This window comes from Atta colombica, unplaced genomic scaffold (genome assembly GCF_001594045.1).
Source record: "Atta colombica isolate Treedump-2 unplaced genomic scaffold, Acol1.0 scaffold338, whole genome shotgun sequence".
Taxonomy (NCBI): Eukaryota; Metazoa; Arthropoda; class Insecta; order Hymenoptera; family Formicidae; genus Atta; species Atta colombica.
This window is the reverse complement of record NW_017259446.1, coordinates 167550-186951: the sequence shown is the minus strand read 5'-3', so window position 1 is coordinate 186951 and position 19402 is coordinate 167550. Positions and strand designations below refer to the sequence as shown.

At 35.4% G+C, this 19402-nt stretch overlaps 1 protein-coding gene across 1 annotated transcript in view; it reads left to right on the top strand.

Moving 5' to 3' along the window:
• The first annotated feature begins 13715 nt into the window (after positions 1-13715).
• Positions 13716-19402, top strand: part of LOC108690628 (BMP-binding endothelial regulator protein-like) — a 45280-nt gene continuing 39593 nt past the window's right edge. Inside the window, exon 1 of the mRNA XM_018198017.1 lies at positions 13716-14285. The gene's annotated coding sequence lies outside the window, so the exon portion shown is untranslated. The remainder of the gene's footprint in view (positions 14286-19402) is intronic.

Here is a 19402-nt window from a genome sequence, read left to right as displayed (position 1 = left end):
CCCCCCCCCCCCCCCCCCCCCCCGCCCATCCCTCTCTCTCTTTCTCTCTCTCTCATTCCATTCTCTCCTGCTGGCATTTTATGATTTAATACCAGACCACCTTGCTAAACTCGCAACTCTGGGACCACCAATAGCGATGTTTGAGGGTTAAGCCACCATGAGAGAAAGAGAGAGATCGGTAATCAGTGGATAACGAGGCAGGGAAAGAGGGCGGGAGTGACCGAAAACCGCCGGGGCTTCTCTCCCAGGATTCTCTCGTCCTTCGATAATTGATGGCTTCCGTCCAATTACCGCGCTCTTTCGCTCCTACTCTAAACATATACCTATTGCAGTCGGCTATACCTACAGATGATCCGGAATTGAGCCCACCTCGATTCTTCGATAAGTATCTCTTGCCCTGTCAAATGAAGCCGAAAGAGATGTCTTAAGATTGATATCTTTGTCCGAATTTCTTTTCGGCGAGCTCACATTTGTTTAGCAGAGAAAGAAAATTTTCATCGTAGTAGAAATTTTCACGTAACCTTTTATTTTTTTTTTCCTATCGCTTATTAGTTAGATCTCTTGTCACGTATTTGAAATTTGTCTATAATTTAAAGTACCTAAACATTTATCTTGACTAAAGTATCGAAAATAGAAGCCGATATGTACTTTGAATAAATAAAACTGAAAATTGTCATAAGACATGAAAAAAATTCTTTACTATACGACATCTCTATATTTACAATTAGTTTTATATTTGCTTATTTAATATAAATTTTATAGATTTTTCTAGGATTTATAATACAATATTTTCTTTATATATTATACATATGCAACTACAATATTAAATCCGCGGATTTTTTGCATTCTAGCAGAGAAAAAATAAAGTTAATAGTAATTTTCTTTACTAATCAAAAATTCATATTTTTATCTCTTCTTATTTTTTGTGTGTATTTTTTGTGTCTTTGTATATAAATGTTAAATTTATACACAATATTAATCTCAAATAAATTACAGAATAATCGATAATATACAATATTTAATTAATAATAATGATTTTTAATTTGCGTGTAAAAACATTTCAGGTAACCATTCACATAAAAAAATCAAATGATATTTCCAGATTAAAAAAATTAAAAATAGAAGTGCAATGTATGAAAGCTTTTTGCTACAAACAAGTGTACGACGTAAATGCGTTTTTTGCACCTTCTTATTGCAACGAACGATTGCTAAATGACGACATAGCCATCGATTTAAACGTCACATTCGCAGTCACTTTTAAAGTGATGACAGACGCGGCATAATCAACGAGAGCATAATGAAGAATAGATGCAGAACATAGATGCGCATAGATAATGTTTGATTAGGAATCGTAATTGGAAGCGCAGCCGCCAATCGCGCGCCGACCGCAAAATTGATTCTGAAAGGTTCGCCTACTTAATCGCAGAATCTGCTGAATCACCTGAGACAAAAACTTGATCTTATACTGCGCTCTTTGCTATGCAGTCAAACGCAAAAAGCCGAACGATGATGAATAGAAACGACTAAGAATGCGCGTTCATCGAATTATTTACTATCGCGGAAATTGCAGCGAAGATCGGTTCTCCGATAATCATTCTTTTTTTTTTTCGCTCCATAGAATTATGATGAATTAGTCAGGTAGTTTTACCTGCCGACATAACTATACGTACGTTTTAAGCAAACAAATTTCTAGATAAAATCTGTTTGCTTTGTCAAATTTTCTATTGTAATTTTTATTTTATCACTGAAATGTATAAAAAAATCAACGAGTTTAAACTGACTTAAAGAATTTTTTATTTTACATCTTTCTCGATCGTTCTGTGTGTGATCGCACATACTTATCTTAATTAGCTGTCAGTAATTTTAAATGAACACGTGCACGCCGATTCGCATTTAAATCGAGCATTCATGAAGTGTTGCGAGAGATTCACATCTCATCAAGGCTGATCGGTAAGGAAATCCATATTTATTGGCCGACTGATTCCAAGGAAAAGATCATTTTCGTTTTAATGATCTGTAAATCTGGCATGAATGCCGCATCTCGTTTAGTTCGTCCGTACCGAATATACGACGGCTTCACGAAAATTGTCCAGAGCAAATGACGAAGGTCGACGAGATGGATACGGAGACGTATGAGATGCGTTAATGACTCATTTCTGCAATCTTCATGTTTACAACTGGGCGGCGTGTAATGTCCGATAGCGCTCGTAAAGATGCTTATGGGACAAGACGACAAAAGCGACGGAGACGCTGCTCTCCTTCGTCGATCGAAAAAAAAAAAAAAAAATGGCGCGCGAGTGCAATGCACGCGAGGACGCGGGAGGGAAATTACGCGCTCGATCGTCGCGCGATAATGAGTGGCAGACTAACATCGCCGTTGCGTTAAATTAACCGGCCTGCCAGGGGCTTAATGTAACCAATTAAACCCAAAATAGACGTTACCTCGGCGTACGATGCATTATGTATTTTCGAGGCACGGCGGACCACTCGCTGCGCACTGACGAGCGAGATTCGGTTGGGAAAACAAATCCCGAAGGTAACTTATTTGGGGAAGTCGGCTGTAGTGACGAGACACGCATAGTACAAAGTATGTTAATTGCTGGAGAAATTAGCGATTCCGCGTAAGGCAAATTGCCAGGATCGTAGATCGATAATTGCGCTCTTAAATTTTTTTCTGTTTATTAAGCAAGCATACATAAACGAATTGAAATTGCTACTATTATCTTTGTCGGAACCTAAATAATCATAATCGTAATCATAATAGCAAATAGGCCATAGGTTACGTATTTGCAACATACGTATTTGCTTCTTTTTATAAATCTAGGGCATTCTAATTCCGTAAACATTAGAGAATTCGTAAACGTAAGATAAAAATTCAGTCAATCTTGCGAAAGGAATATAATTTATTGTGCGTGCATTGGAAAAAAATATACTGAAAATAAATTTTAATAAATCATTTGTTTAAATAGTACCGACTAAATATTTATCAAATATTGTATAAAGATATATTGGGTTGGAGAAAAAATTTCTTTATATTTTTTTATTCAAAATTGTATATACAATATCTTCGTCAAAAACGAAATTTAAATTAAAAAAAATAGATTTCAAAGCTTGAAATCTCTACTTTCGAAACGTTACTATATTTTTTAAATTTCTGTGAGTTTGATCATTTTTACATTTAAAAAAACTACGAACTGAAAAAGAATGAAAATTTTCTTTTCACTTTGAAGATCTCTCACGTGCTCAAAAAAAATTTACGAAAATTTTCGATCTATCTATCATAAAAGCTTGAAGCTTTTCCTACAAAATCATTTTTTTTTAATGTTCCTATGATTTTTCATTCCTGAATTATTCACGAGTTAAGTAAAGGAGCATTCTGATTTTGATTGCTCATAACTCCGATAAAAATCATCATATCGCAATTTAAAAAACAGATTCTTAAAGCTGAAACTTTGCTCTAGCGAATGATATAATTGTAACGAAAATTTCGTAACAAATAAAAAACCTTTGCAAAAATTTTTTTAAATACGAAGAAACTTTTTCCTTGACTTAATATTTATTCGGCTCAAAAGCTATTAATCATTTCTTCTTATCAAGTAGATATTTATTTCCTGTAAGTAAATGTTGGTCAAATAAATATTTATTAAAATTCAATTTTTTTTTCTTAGTGTGCCCTGGCATAAGTAATTGCACACATACAACTAATTATTAACTTACATTAATTTAATATTCTTTATTCAATTTTTCATTAAATTGAAATGTATTAAACTTCACACAATGTGAACATTTCTTCATGTGTGAGAAAAAAATGAATTTTATAGATAACGAAGACGTGTATACACAGAATTATTCGTATCAATTAATTACACAGCAAATTCTCGATTTCCCGACTGAGATTGAGCGATAATAGACTTTTATTCGATAAAGAAGAGCTGAAGAATGCGTCGTCGATCCTGTGCCAGTCATCGCGGGAGATCGTTAATGGCGAGCGAGATGTATGAGACATCGGGCATTCGAGCGGCTTATATCTATTAGAAACACGTAACCGGCGACACAGAGTTTTCAAAGAAACCAATGGCAGCGATGATTATGCTCGATGCTGCACATCTGCGCAACATTACCCGCGATGCCGTTTATTTGCCCTCAACTCAAACAAATTAGCGGTTACAGACTTGTGTGCGCGAAGCTGAAACATTTTCCTCGCTCGATGCACGTGTCTCTTTTCCGTAGAAATCACGACACGATATCTGTCTTTTATTTCCACTTACGAGGCAAAGTTGCGTGAGTCCGCCGCGTGATAAAATCGCATGAGTCACATTTCATTCTTAACAGATAAATTTATTGAATTAATGCACGTGAGTTAGATATCCTTTGCTCTTTAAAAAATACATAGGTATATCGCGATCAACGTGATTGATAATTTATAGTATATTTGAATAGAAGTTTACTATCAAATGTTTAAACATTATAAATCAGAGGCATATATAGTCGTTACAGGGATCTCGTATTAGAAGGCGCAGATAAAAGCAAATCTCTATAATAAAATAATTTCTTAAAAATAAGTGCTGTATGTAGAGAAAGAGATCATGACACTTACCCTTTGGTTGTTTCGTTATTGCTTGATCTTTGGATATTGACTCCTCTGATTTCTTCATTCACACATATTCTCTTGCGAAAATATAATTAATTGTGATCGTGTACGTATTAATTATTATAATATGATAATCGCGCGACACTTCGCACAGTTCTGCCGTGCAATACATGATATAATTAGATTAAGAAACACCATTTTGCAACACAAGTGTGAATAGTCATTTCTGATGTATTTTTGCGTACTGAATTCGAATCCGTTGGCAAAAGTTGTGGAAAAAAAAAGATTAAATTTTGTTCTACAATATTATTAATAAATGAACAACGCATAAACAAACAATTGTGATTTTTCATATTTAAGTCACTCGGACTGTTCTGCAATTCGTCGTGTTATTATGTTGTTTTTTTTACTAAAGAAATGACAATGAACAAATTATATTTAAGTTGGAAAAAGTGTAACGAGATATCATTCGAATTCAAACATCATTGTATGAAAATATAATTATCACTCGTAAACGTCGGAATAGAATTGTGAAGTTCCTATCACATAGTACTTCGATTCTTACATCGAATTAATGATTCTTGTGAAACATGTTTTGATAAATAATCGTTATTAATTGTAAGAGTTCATTGATTGCGCCAATTGATAACCGTTAATTTTTTATAAGAAATAATTGTGTTTTGAGAGATAATAATGCGATGACACGTTCCAAGATCTGCCTGTCGCGCGAGTGGCAATCAACTTAACTTACAATTAATGTGAACAATAGAGCGTTGTACGCCACAAAAACAAACGCAAAAATCACGCGTCAGTCTATGTGTTATCAAAATATTTAATTACTGAATTCACACGTTGAATATTTTCTTTCTTGTATTTGAATTAATTATAAAAGATATATTGTTACTTTTTATTATACTGTTCGATTTATTCATACGCACTGTCAATCCAAAAATAATAAACAAATTGCGATTTAATCAAAAAATAAGACACGCAACGCAAAACACATTTGAATCTATATTAATGACAAAAACAATTATATCAATTGTAAAGATTAAAAGGAATAATTTATAACTCCTATCATCTTTTTTTCTAAAATATATCACTTTATTGAAACAAAGTATTATGATTTAAATGTGTACTTTATAAGAGATAATTACAAATCGTTTCTCGTTATAAACAATAGAAATTTATTAATTGTGCGGCGTGATAAGCGTCAATTATTCGTAACAAAGATAAAAACACGATAATTCACGGAATTGAGTGGATATTATGGAATTTTTCAGAATGGACTCCGATCAAAATTATATTTCGTTTTTCGAAAACGCAACAGAAATCTAGAGAATAATTGAACAATTCCAATCAAAATTCATTCCAAATAATTTCCAAATAATACGTTTGCTGAATCGAATTTCACTGTCGAAAATGATAGCATAAGAATTTTGTGTGAGATAACCTCTGAATAACACGAGATATCTATACAATTTGATTTCACTCTAGCGATAAGAGAATTAGGAACACCCTCATGTATACAATACATTCCTAGGGATTCCTATATACAGTTTTGCTTTAACATAGATAAAAAATTAGAGAAACTCCTATATAAAAAAAACGTTCTCGTTTAATTGTGTTTAACAGGGAAAAAGGAAATTACAATTTATGCCTCGATTTATGCATAATACATTTTGATTGATATTTTAAATAAACATATTTTTAATAAAATAAATATAAAAGTTTTTGTTAATTTTTTAAACTTAACTCTGTTTTCTTGTATCAATTTTTAATTAATTTAATATAATATGAGATTTCGCGTAAGATAGTATTTTTTAAGAACCGAAATTACGATTTATACGAGAATTATCTGTATAACTTTATAGTGTACAGTCGAAAATAAACATGAGTAGATTTTATATGAGAATGCCATGAAATATTTATTGTACTAGTATGAAATAAGTATATACCAAGTATTCTATTCTTTATATCTTATTTCAGTCAACAATCGTTATCACGCATTTTGCGCTTATTGTTAGTGTCACTTCAAAGATAATTCTGCTTGGAAAAATGTTTCGATATATATAATTATTATTAAAGTTGTAATTGTGAGACAGAGTTTGCTTCTCCCTTGCTTCGAAGTTACCAATAACAAATTTAGAAGATATAAATATTCTCGATTCAATCTCATGAATTATTTCTCTACTAGTAATTTGAATAATTTATTGATTACCATGTGAAAATTATTAAATTTATTACTTAACAAATAATATTTATTTTTTAATGAAAAAACACATATACATAAATTTATTACTTCTTTCTATCCAAGAGAAGATTGGAATTATACGCGATCTTAAATTAGTTAAATTAATAATTACGATCTGATTAAAAATAAAATACAGATTAAATAGCAAAAATCTTAATTAATATATACAATTATTAAAATATAACAAAGGTTGTAGAAAAATTATATTATTCTGTTCTTCATTCTAAGTTCGTGCCGCAAAAGATTTAAATTTAATAAATGAAATTAAAAATTTAAATCTGCGTTTCAATTTTTCTTCAAAATCGGCACGAATTTTCCGGACAACCCAATATATTCATAAAGAATAAATGTAATAGTAATCACATCATATTATAAAAGCACCACACTTCAACTGCCAAGTATAGGATTAATGGCGCAGAAGCGCTTGAGGAATCGAAAGCAAACGATCCAAAGAGATCGTCGCGAGTAAGTCTCCTTTTGAGGCTGCGAAAGGTGTTTGGCGCGTGCGAAATATTCCAAAACGACCTTGCCATAAGCAAAGTATGCGATATATATGTATTGCGTCTGCGTGTATGAGAGACAGAGTACTGGAAGATTAATACCGAATACATAACCGTGTGTTTGTTTCATCCAGTATATAATCTCTTAAAAACAGATCTAACAATATTGAAAAATATTGAAAAAAATTCTAATCAAGTATGTTCAACCTAATTTCTTGTTTACATACGTGTTCGTTATCTATTAGGTATATAATTTTATTTTAGGAATATATTAGGAATTATATTAGGAATATAATTTTATTTCAATACTTTGTACTCTGTTATGAACTTTACAATCAATTAATGACTTGTAAAATAAATAAATAAATGAGAAAAAGAGATGAGAGTGTAATTTAACTAGAAATTAACTCGAAAAATAAAAATATAATTTCGTGATTCATAATTAAGATGCTGTTCCGCATTACTAGTAATTGTTCTACATCAACGTGTCGCAAATACATTACGACTTACAAGGCTGTCAACAAGTTTAGAATTAGCGATTTCCATTTAAGTCGACTCACACACGACGATACTATCATGAATCACTTCCGGTCGTGCGTATCATTCCTTTTTAATAATCTAACGATTCGCGTGACACGCGCACATTCTAGGAGATTGCGTATAGGCTAATGTGAATGGAAAGTACATCCACGACGTAAGATGATTACACTTTCGTGGGCATTATGATAGTTGTTCAGGGAATATATATTCTGAATCATTTGCATGTGCATGAGATCATATGTGCAAAAAATGTGAAAGCGTGAAAGATAAAGTGTGGTAAAAATTAAACTGGTTATTTCGAAAAGCTACGGACGCAATAAATGAAGATAAATTTGCTCCTCGCGTAGAATAATGCAAAATTTCAAAACACACATTTCACAGTATGCAAGATTATGCAATCAAGATTTTGATATTTCCTGAAGTAAACAGGTTTTTTTTGTCTCCTTCGAAACTTATTTTTAGGTACATCCATATTATTTGTTGTTATAATCGACGAAGCCGTTCCACTTACGACTCGTTATTAAGCACTTTTTTGAAAAAAAAAAAAAATCGATTCAAGCATTAGAAGTCGTAAAAAAATCTCGATTATTACTCACTGCTTTTCCTATGATGAACATAAATCAATTGAGAAACATTTATTGAAATAACATACTATTCTGAGAAAAGAATAACATAAATCTTTTTGTTTCTTTCGAAATTAATCAAGGCTATTTTTCAATTCGTAAATAAAAAACGGACATTAATAAAATACTAAACTTTAAGATAGAAAGTGGCAGCCTTCGTCGTTTCTTTGTAATAAAAAATAGTAGTAAAACTGTGTACGGGGAAGATACTCGTTACATTAATGCGCAAAGCGCGAGTCGACGATAAGCGGCAAATCGCGGTTTACGATGCGTCGCTGTGTTTCGATTACAAAAAAAAAGCGCGCCAGACATACCGGCACCCGGCGTTCCGCATCGTAAATAAATTAAGTTAAACGTGCATTTGCGTACAAATTATTCTCGAACGGCGCGGCTGAAGCACCCAATAAAAATATTTCGCCGCTCGTTAAAATTAACAATGTCGGGACGAATAAATCGCGATTAATTATCCGGGCCACACATGCATATATGCGTGGATGAACGTTGTTCCGGTCAAAGGAAGCAAGAGAAATGGAGAAAAAGCGACAGAAAGAGAGATAGATAAAGAATTGGTAGATAAATAAAGAAGGAGGGAGGCAAAAAGAGAGAGAGAGAGAGAGAGACTCTCTTGTTAAAGAGAAAAAGAAAGGCGAGCCTTTCAAATGTAGCACAAACACGCTCGTGAAATTCCTCTCCTCGTTTCGACCGCGAAAGAATCGGAGAACACACCGTGGAATCCAAACGACCTTGCGCTCATTACGCGAAAAGAAAGCAAAAGCAAACAATAGGCATGATCTCTTGTATACTTACAAGTATACGCAGCTGACGGACGCAACCGACTATTTCATTTGACGTATGCGAGAGAAGTACGCGCGAGTTTGATGATCGATCTAAAGAATTCAATGTTTAAATCCTAGACAGAACAGTGATATATTAAAGCAATCATGAAATCTTGACATATCAAGTATGATTAATTTAAAGTGACATAAAAGTTTTTTTTATCTGCCTATCTAACTAGTGTCATGAGTGAAAAGTAAATAGGTTCTTTTTTTAGGACGAATTAACATACGTAAGATGTACATGACGGATGATTGGAAGAGGGTTAGAGATCGATGTTGTCGCTGCTTACATGACATTTTCTCAAACAAGCGATTCGCGAAGTGATTCAATTGATGTCGCTCATCTCTTATTACTTTAATTTTAAACGCGAGACTTAAAATTCCCTCCTTTTCTCTCTCTTTCTCTCTCTCTCTCTCTCTCTCTCTCTCTCTCTCTCTCTTTCTCTCAGCTTTAAAAAGAGTAAAGAAAGAATTATAAGTCTCGCTGTCAAAGTAATGTTGATACAATCAGGCCTAATAATATTTGGTTTATAGAGAACGGTGGAATATAACACAATTATTACGCAATAATAAAATGAGAAAAGAAAGTGACAAGAGATGTAAGGTTGTAACATTTGAACAATAATAATACCTGCATGCTTAATAGTCGCACAAGAAGAGAGCTCGAGCATCTCTCTCTTCTTCGGTTTCTTACTACGAGAGAGCAAGGGCTTCCACGAAGAGAGCTAACGAGGCGGTCAGGTAGATACTCCGATCGCTAACAGCTGCGCGGGGAGCAAAACTTGACGGGAGAGACAGAGCGGAGACGGTGGATCCCGTCCCTCGATAAGAGTCTTCGATATGTTGTACAATAACCGAGCCTGCAACTCGATCTTTCATCGCGCGAGACCGCGCTTGTCGCTCGATCTGCGTGTTACTTAACAGCCTTCGCGGGCTATGTTGACACGACATAGCGATCTAGAAAGAAAAGAGAGAATTCGATAAATATTTTATGAACTATCCAAGATTATAATAAAACATTCACTAAACTTTTTTAACTCTGGATCTGTCGTTTTTTTAACAGGATTAATTTTGATTTAAATTTTTTCTGAAACAATAAAGGGATAAAGAATCGATAGATTCTCCGTCATCATCTTTGATGTACTTTCACGTAGAGAAAGTATCAATTGAAATCCTGATAAAGTTCTATCGGTTTTTTTATGACAAAAACAAATATATAAAAAAATATATAGAAGAAAACCAATTTATTCGTCAAAATAGTTACATGCAATAATTTTTTCCCAGCGAAAAACAAGCTTATTATAATCGCTTTTATAAAAGTCACTTTTAGAGATGAAAAAATTCTCCAAGTTCATTTTCACAGCCTTTCTATTTTTGAATTGTTGATTCCGTAGATGATTGTCTAAGCTTAATCGATGTAATAGATAGAATGCCTGCTAGTATAATCTTGACCCATCTTGTGATGATCAATTGAGTTTGTCATCCGCCAAATTTCCTGATGCGAGACAGTACACTTGAATACCTCATCGATCATCAGTCATACTTCAGATCAATGAACCGCAAGAAGGTTCAAACATCGCCGCGGTGAAGAAACCACTTGACCTTGCATGGTCAGACGTCTGTTGCAACCTCCCAATCATTAAACGATTTATTTGCACATCTCGTCGCTCAAGGACCAACTGCGAAGATCGGCCCGGATGATCTTACAAACGTTCGCATCAATTAGAGAAGGTACTAGAAATCTATTCGTATAATCGTAATTTATATAGTACAGTGTTAATAATATAAAAAAGATCTGAGCAACGGTTCGGATCAACAGTAAACTTTATATACAATTCAATTTTTTATCTCTCTCTTGTTTCAATTTACGTAATTTAAATTAAGATCAATTAAGACTGATAAAAGTTGATCTCGATAAAAATGTCCACAAATTCAGATTTAAAAGTTGAGTAAATTAGAAAATTTTTTATTGTAAGGAAATAATTTTATAGAATGAAAAATTGAACTCGGTTTCAAATCTAAAGAGAATCTTTCCAGCTTTCATATTTAATTATGCCATTTATAAAGTGTTTAAAAACGTCGGGAAATATTTCATATACATCCAAACGCTTTTGTATGTATAAGTAATTAATTTTACTAATATGTTTAGAAAAGTACACTAACAAAGCGTTATATCTTCTGCTGTAACCGCCAATATTCATGTCACGACGTAATGTCGAGAGCTGAAAGTGTAGAAAGCTAAGTCATCGGCTTTTACCTAATAATCGCGATGGGTTGAGATCCAGAGACTCCGCGGGAGCTGCGGTCCAGGTGGTGGGCTATCTGTCGATGCTCCTCGTGAAAGCAGGCATTCCGAACGTACCTCGTTCAGTTCGGGGAACGAACAAGCACTCGGTGTCTCGAGGAGGTCTGTTCTTCGCGGTGTGTCGTTAAGCGTACACAAACATAAACACACATGCACATACCAAGTTATATACACTCTCGACTGTGGGCCTCTGGTATTTACCAGCGATTCGCTTGGTCAATATGCGGATGTATGAGTACATCGATGTATCCACTCTTGACGTACACATACATGCACGAGAAGAGGTTCTTCCTCCTTCCACTCGCGAAGGATAGAAGATAAAGCTTTTCTCTTTGCTGCTTCCCTCCGCTACTCATTTAGCCATTCTCTTCGTTTATTCTAGCTTTCCTTAGGACGGAATAGGATCTCTGTTTCAGACTCACAATCAGCAGATAAAGGTTTATGAGCTCTTTCTGAATAATCCATTAACAATCTCCGTTGTCCTCCGCGTGATGGAAACTGTGAAAGCCCATCCCACTTCTTCGGTTGCGTTCCATCGTGGCACACACGGAATGAATTCGAGTTGCGTGCAGTTCGCACGTGCCATTCTAATCGCGTCAATCTAAACTTGGCAATATATCATACAAGACTTGTACGTACATATATATATATGTGTGTGTGTGTGTGTGTGTGTGTGTGGTGTGTGTTTTTCGTGTTAATTTGCAACTTACAGTTTAATGTTGTGTTCTTAAATTAATGTAAACATTTCTTATATTGTTTATATTAGCCCTTTATGGTGACACTTCAAAAAAGCTACACGATGGTTACTCTGAGTTAAAATGACCCGAATCATTTTTTGAAGTGTGTTATCAAATCAATAGTATTAGTTTCATTGAGTTCGAAAAATTATAATATATAATTTTATCCTCTAAGAAAATGGAACAATAACGTCGTAGTGAAAAATTTAATTTTAACAACTAAAAAAACCATAAATGTGTTAACTCCGGAAAATGAGTTTTATTATTAAAAAAATAATAACTTTTTAAATTTATAATATTTCAAATGCATATTCGTTTAATCCTCTTGAGATTTATGCTCGGGTCATTTTGTTCCACGGTAACCATGAAGGGTTAATATATGTATATTTAATTATTATTTTAATTCATGATTAAAATATAGGTACGTATCTACAAGGAAAGTTTGATAAATCAGTAATTCTTTTTAATTTTTTAAAATTAAAATTCATTCATTTTTCAATATAATCTTCTTTTAAACATAACAATTAAAATTGAAAAAGGCTCCAAAGATTAAATCAATAAAGGAAAATGAATGTCAATGAGAATCAACACAATTACGTGTATAATCAAATATTAATATAATATGTATGTCAATCACCAATGTAATTGGACATTTCGACCATAAGATTAGGTTCTCCTCAGCGTATAAGTAACAATATCGGAATCAAATTAATACGTAAACAGATAGGTTCCTTTTAAAAAGTCATTGACTTATCAAATTGCTCACGTATGTATTCACATTTAATAAAAATCAACTTTTGACGTGATCAATCACGCACGTATCTATATATACATTTTAAATTACTTAATTTTGGAGTATACGATAAAAATGTCTTTGAGGAATGAACTAACTGAAGTTACGAGACATGACTTCCTGTGGAAATTTTGCTCTTCCGTGCTGCAAAGACAACGGCTGAAAAGAAATACATATAATATAATGTTTAACGAACATAATGTTTCTCTCTCTCTTTTTTGTTCTATCTGCGAGAATCTCTGTTCGCATTTTCCGAATCGGCGGATCTCGCGTTGCACGTGCACGTTCTCTCCTCCCTCGACGGCGACCAATTCCTCCTCCGTCTCTCGCGAGTCTCACGAGGAAGACCACTCTCCGAACTCCGCCGCGACGACGTCCTCCTTCTCCTCCGCCGCGAGCGCTGCCACCACCACACAACCACTGCTACTACCACTGCCAGCTTACATCTTCCCTCCCTTCCCTAGTCTTTTTCTCTCTCTTGGTGACCGCGCGCGATCTTTGTTACTCCGCGCGGACGTACAGTGGTGGAAGTTGCCGAACGGAACTTCAGTGCAGCTGCGACGAGCAGCTGACGCGGAATCATTCAGGTTTGTGGTGTAGAGCTCGCGCCGGGTATATACGTGACACGGGACACCGCACGACAGGTCACACGTTGCCGCTTCAGCCTCCGAGAGCCGGAGAGAGGAGAGGACCAGCCGAGATTCGCGCGGTGTCTTCGGTACCCGCCGCAAATGAGCTCGCGCCGCGAGTGCGCGCGCGAGGGAAACGCTCTTGCTGCCGATCGCCGCGGCCGCATCTCACAATCAGTCGCGAACAGTGCGGTGTGTCGTCGCCGTCGTCGTCACCATCGTCATCATCATCATCATCATCATCATCGTTACGCGATTCCGCGGCGATCGAGGTGCGTCGCCGCCTGTGCTCCGCGGTCACGACGACAACTCGGGTCGAGAGTGTCGAGACGGCAGTTGAGAAGGAGCTTGTGAAAGAGGCAAAGAGGCAAAGAGCAACGCGCGACAAGTGTACGCGCGCGAGCGCGCCGACGCCGACGCCGACGCCGACGCCGACGCCGACGCCGACGCCGACGTCGAGGGAATACATACTCGCAGGTGAGTATGAGATCGCTTGTCGCGTTCGCCAGGGGGTATCCATGTCTCGCCGAGAACGAGATCCTCGAGGATACCTCCAGGCGCAATACGGATACTGATGGACGGCCAACGGGCTGATAGAAAGAAACTGATTATATCCTGGGAAAAATCACTTGGAGGAGATAAAAGTTTCTGACAAAATATAATTATTAAAGTATGATCGTACATTTAGCTTTTGCAGTGAAAGATAAAATAGGTGGAATAAAATAGGATGTGAAGAAGAGGAAGAGAAGGAACGTACGAGTTATAGAAATGTAAAGAATTTCTTAATGCGCTCTGGAATGAAACTCTTAACTGTTTAAAATATTTGAAGTAAATCTAAATAATCTCTAAGTAATCTTGAAGAATGAAATCTCATTCTCAAAAATTAACAATTGACCTTTTTCAACATTGACTCAATTGTCACTCTTCGTCATTCTTTAGAATTAGATTCCACTCCACAGTAAAAAGATTTTACTGAGAAGAGCGATAAGTCATCTATGTTGACAATTAATAATCATAAGTCATTGAAAATGTTGATAAATTTATTTTTGAAAATGACGATTCTTAGCTGTGTCACGTTCATCTTAGTCAATTCTAGTTTTTATCATTAAGTTGACTTTCTCTGTTGACATTTAATCAGAAATTAAAGAGTTGACATTTAAAATTGAGAGCTAGTCCAGTCCGAAGAAATTTTCTTCCATAAATCAATTGCGTAACACTCGAAGGATCCCTTGCACAGTTTCAGCGCGACATGTAGGGATAATTAAAGTGATCTTTAAACGTGATGAGGATGAAAAAGGAAGAGACGGAGGAAATGACACTGAGAATGCGGATTGTGTGGTGCGTGATGGATGAATCGGGCCTAGCGAGCGGATTTTTAACACGTGATATCATCCAGAGGAAAACGAACCGCGTAGTTATCTCGAGAGTTATCGGACTTGATCGATAGAGACACGTGCGAAGGCGACACGTGATTCCCGTTCGGTGACAGTCTCTAATTCGTAAGATCTCGATTTGCATTCGTTCGTTTGACTCACCTAACGGCGAGTGTCCGCTTCCAGAACGTACATTTTTACTAGACATTTATTGCCAAGTATATTTATTGTTGCCCAAGAAAAAAAAAGAGAAAAATAGAGAGCGCCTGAACGACTTTTTTTTATTTCTCGAAGAGAGTATTTGATTCAGCTGGAAGATAAGAAATGAATGGACGTCTCAAAATTTAATGTATTTTGCATTAAACCTAACCGCGTTATGTGATGACTGTATCTTTTATTATAAAGTCCTTTATTTCAAGTAGCTGTCCTTTAGATTTGTTTATTTTTTTCATAATCCAAACTTAATTTGTTCTTTATTTTAATATTATGGATAATTCCTTTCTAATTAGCATTCCAATGTCACACTAATGAGCGAATGTTTACGGAAACAATCGATAAATTTAGTTTTATGCAAAGGCAATATTAGCGAGACAATAAAGTTAGAATAACGTTAAAAAAGACAAATGAATGATTGAAAAGTGACTTTTAATAACAAAATTTGCGATTATATTGATACTTGGGAATTATTTCAAATATACTGCGCAAGAAAATTTTAGAAATTAATGCGCAGACAATTCTGATAGTCGCAAATTAGTTTCGAAATGTTTTAGAATAAAGTTCTAAAGTGCTCAGGTTTATTGGAATAAAGTTCTAAAGTGTTCAGGTTCCTTTATTTTTTCTAGGAAAATATGGTAATCACCGTAATTAAACGACGAGATGTTGCGGACGTGCCGCGACTTTATTCACCTCGGATACGAGTGCAAAATAGTCGTCGGTTTAATCGAATTTCAAGCTAGTGAGTCATCATTTAACAAAATGCGGAATGAAAGTGTCATTCTTGGTCTTTGTTTACGTCAATCGTGTTTGGCATAGCACTTCGATGAGGCTTAGATTCAAACAAAACAACGTCAATTTTTGCGAAATCATGGAGATCGTGAGCGAGAACAGCGGAGAAATTCGCGGGGAATCGCCAATGTCAGCTGCTCGATCGGATTCGCAATGCGTCGCGTCGAGTTGCATTCGCTCCACTCGCTCGTTCGATCGACCGATCGACCGATTGCGCGTAACTGCGGGAACACTTTCAAAAATGATTGTCGCCAAAGTCATGTCGACCTGGCGAAATGTTCGAATGTATTGCGTGGGTGCGAGTGGAGAAAAGAACAGGTAATTTCGACGAGATCGCGAAATCAATCGGTCATTCACGACATTACGATTTCCATCGTATATATAATCGACTTTCATGACACGTCGACTTGCTTTACAGGCATATTTTATTCGGAATATTTTATTCTTCTGTTGAAAGTAATAACAAGTTTGCGATGAACCGAATTCTTTAACAAAATAACTCGTTCTTTCCGAAAAATATACAAATTTACAGAATAAGTTTAAGTTTTCCATGAAATTTTCTGAAGGTAAAAACGAAAGAAACAAATTTTATCGAATGCAATTAGCCAATTGAATTTATCAAGCCACGTGAGAGATTACTGGTTTAATCGTTTATCCGATCAATAGGAACGAACCGATTAATCGATCAAGCTGCAAACCACTGAGACTCAATCGATTAATCAAACGAAATCGATAAACGGATAACAATTTAATCGATAAATCTCGCGCGACCGCTTTCAATCGCTTAAGTCGACTAATGCAAAATACATAATGAAATGATTTCGAAATGAGTTATTTGGTTTGAATAATAGATATTAAAATGATATACACGCAGCAACTTGGGGGAAATTAAATAATTAAACGTGTAATGAAAGTTTATAATTATAATAATAAAAATTTAGATATTTTATTCACTTAAAGTATGATAATAAAATATTTCGAGAGTTAATTTAATAGGAAGATATTTTATATTATTTTTTAATGTAGAAAGAAAGTTTACAAGAACAAATTAGAAGTTTTTTATGAATCCAATTTTATCCATCAATTAAATTTAATCATAATATTATATCACATCATCTTTATTGCTATATTTATTATTAAAATATTACAATGTAAAAAATGCAGAATGCTTAATTTTAAATTACTTAAAAAATTAACATCGGAAATATTGTTCCAATTCACATTTTTGATTAGTCAATAATATAGATTATTGACTAATGTAAGTAATTAGTTTTCACTAAAAAGACAAATAAACTACTAGAAAAACAAAGAAAGTAATAAAAAATCAAATATTTTATCAGTATAAAAAGTATCATTATTGAAAAGTTAAACAATTTCACACAGAATCCCATCTTTCACACAAGAAATATAATATTACATAATCTATAAAGATCTATAGAAAGGATCAATAATGATCGCTTGATATTTCTAATATCAAAGATCCATTTGATTTAAGGTGCTGCGAAAATAACATTTTATTCCTTAACGATATTCGGATTTAAAAGATATTACGCGTATAATAAGCGCGGCGCCAATTTGACGGGATAACCATACAGCTTTCGATTGTCCGACGTATAGCTCGCGCTGATTCGCGAAGGTAATGCAATTATCGCGAGTGATATTTTTCAGCTATTTAAGACACCGGCAAATGTTGACGAAGCACGTCTTGCAGGTCCGCGATATCGACTCAATCCCATCCCTATATTACATACGCGCGCGCGCGCGCGCACGCACGCACGCACACGCACGTCGAGCCCTTCCTCGCCAGCACGCACCTGTTATGTTGTGTTGTCGTTCTGCAGCGGCGTGGCTGCACGCGACAGCTCGTGCCACTTACTTCCAGTTACCTCTCGACAGTGCGAACCATCGGCCGCCGTCGCGTCGCTATTTCTCGCGCCGTATCGACGCTGTCGCGAAACCATGATCTCTGACACGAAGAAAGATTGATCATCCACCTCGTTCGCGACTGGAACCCCCATCAGGCTGGAATAGAATGTAATAGAAAAGAACGAAGTCTGTTTTTTATTACAGCTGAATTAATGTACACTTTTGGAATTTAATATAAAACGATATACCTTTGATATTTAGCTAAAGTGACAAAAAAAGTTCTAATGCATGAATAAAAAGACAGACGTATTGTTGGTGCGGTTATTTGCGCGCGAAACTAAAACGTTCAACGTTCCGTCGAATAACGGAAGTAGAAAGACGAATGCGATATTTGAAAGTGTGCACTGTGATTTGCTACTTATTTCCTTCCATCTCGAAATCAACGCGAATCAACATTGCTTTCGTTTTAAATTAATATCAGGCGTATCAGTTTTATCACGAGTTCCCGGAGTGGATTTTTTCTCTACTTTTGAAGTAGATAAGGGACGGATATTGTGTGCATCACACAAAGTCTATAAAAACAAATTTTCCTTAAGAAACATGGAAAAAGTCAGTTCGGAGTAAGCGATGATGCGCAACCAATCTAAAGTGCTGTAACGCGAATTATGAAATTAAAATTTTATATGAGAAAATAAGAATTATATTGCGCTTCACCTTCATCTTCCTATAACGGTAAGTGACGTTGACCCGGTAAAGGATTTACTGTGTTCTCTTTATGATTCTTATTATTATTAAATTCCATTAAAATACGACATTATATTATAAGTAAAATCGCAGGAAAATGATTAATCGTAATGTTTCATTACGTAAATAAAAACGATAATGAAATACTTCCAATCGGAATATAAAATATACGAGCAAACTGCAACTGAGAACGCAGACAACAGAGACCTTTTCCCTTATTCTGTTTTACACTTTCTGCCAATTGTGACAAAACAAAGATTCTGTTATTCTGTACAGACATACGAAGGCGAATTCTACATTTATGAAAGTACATTTAAGATAAGTAACGTAAGTTGATTCTCTCGCATAACGATAGAGATGAGAATCTTTACCGTGATTATACCGGATTTAATGACTGAAGAACACGGGCTCAAAGGTACAATCGAGGAGGAAAGAGATCGCGATCTCCCGAGGACGATCTCGCGAGAGCGGCTTCTTCCTCGGAGGCCTCGGGATCGAGCGGCCGAGGAGGAGCACTTTACTCCGGTAAAGCCGCGCGAGCGAGCATGCGAGGTCGAAGCCTTTCCTCTCTCGCTTTTGCCTCTCTTCCTCTTGCCGCTCTGTCTC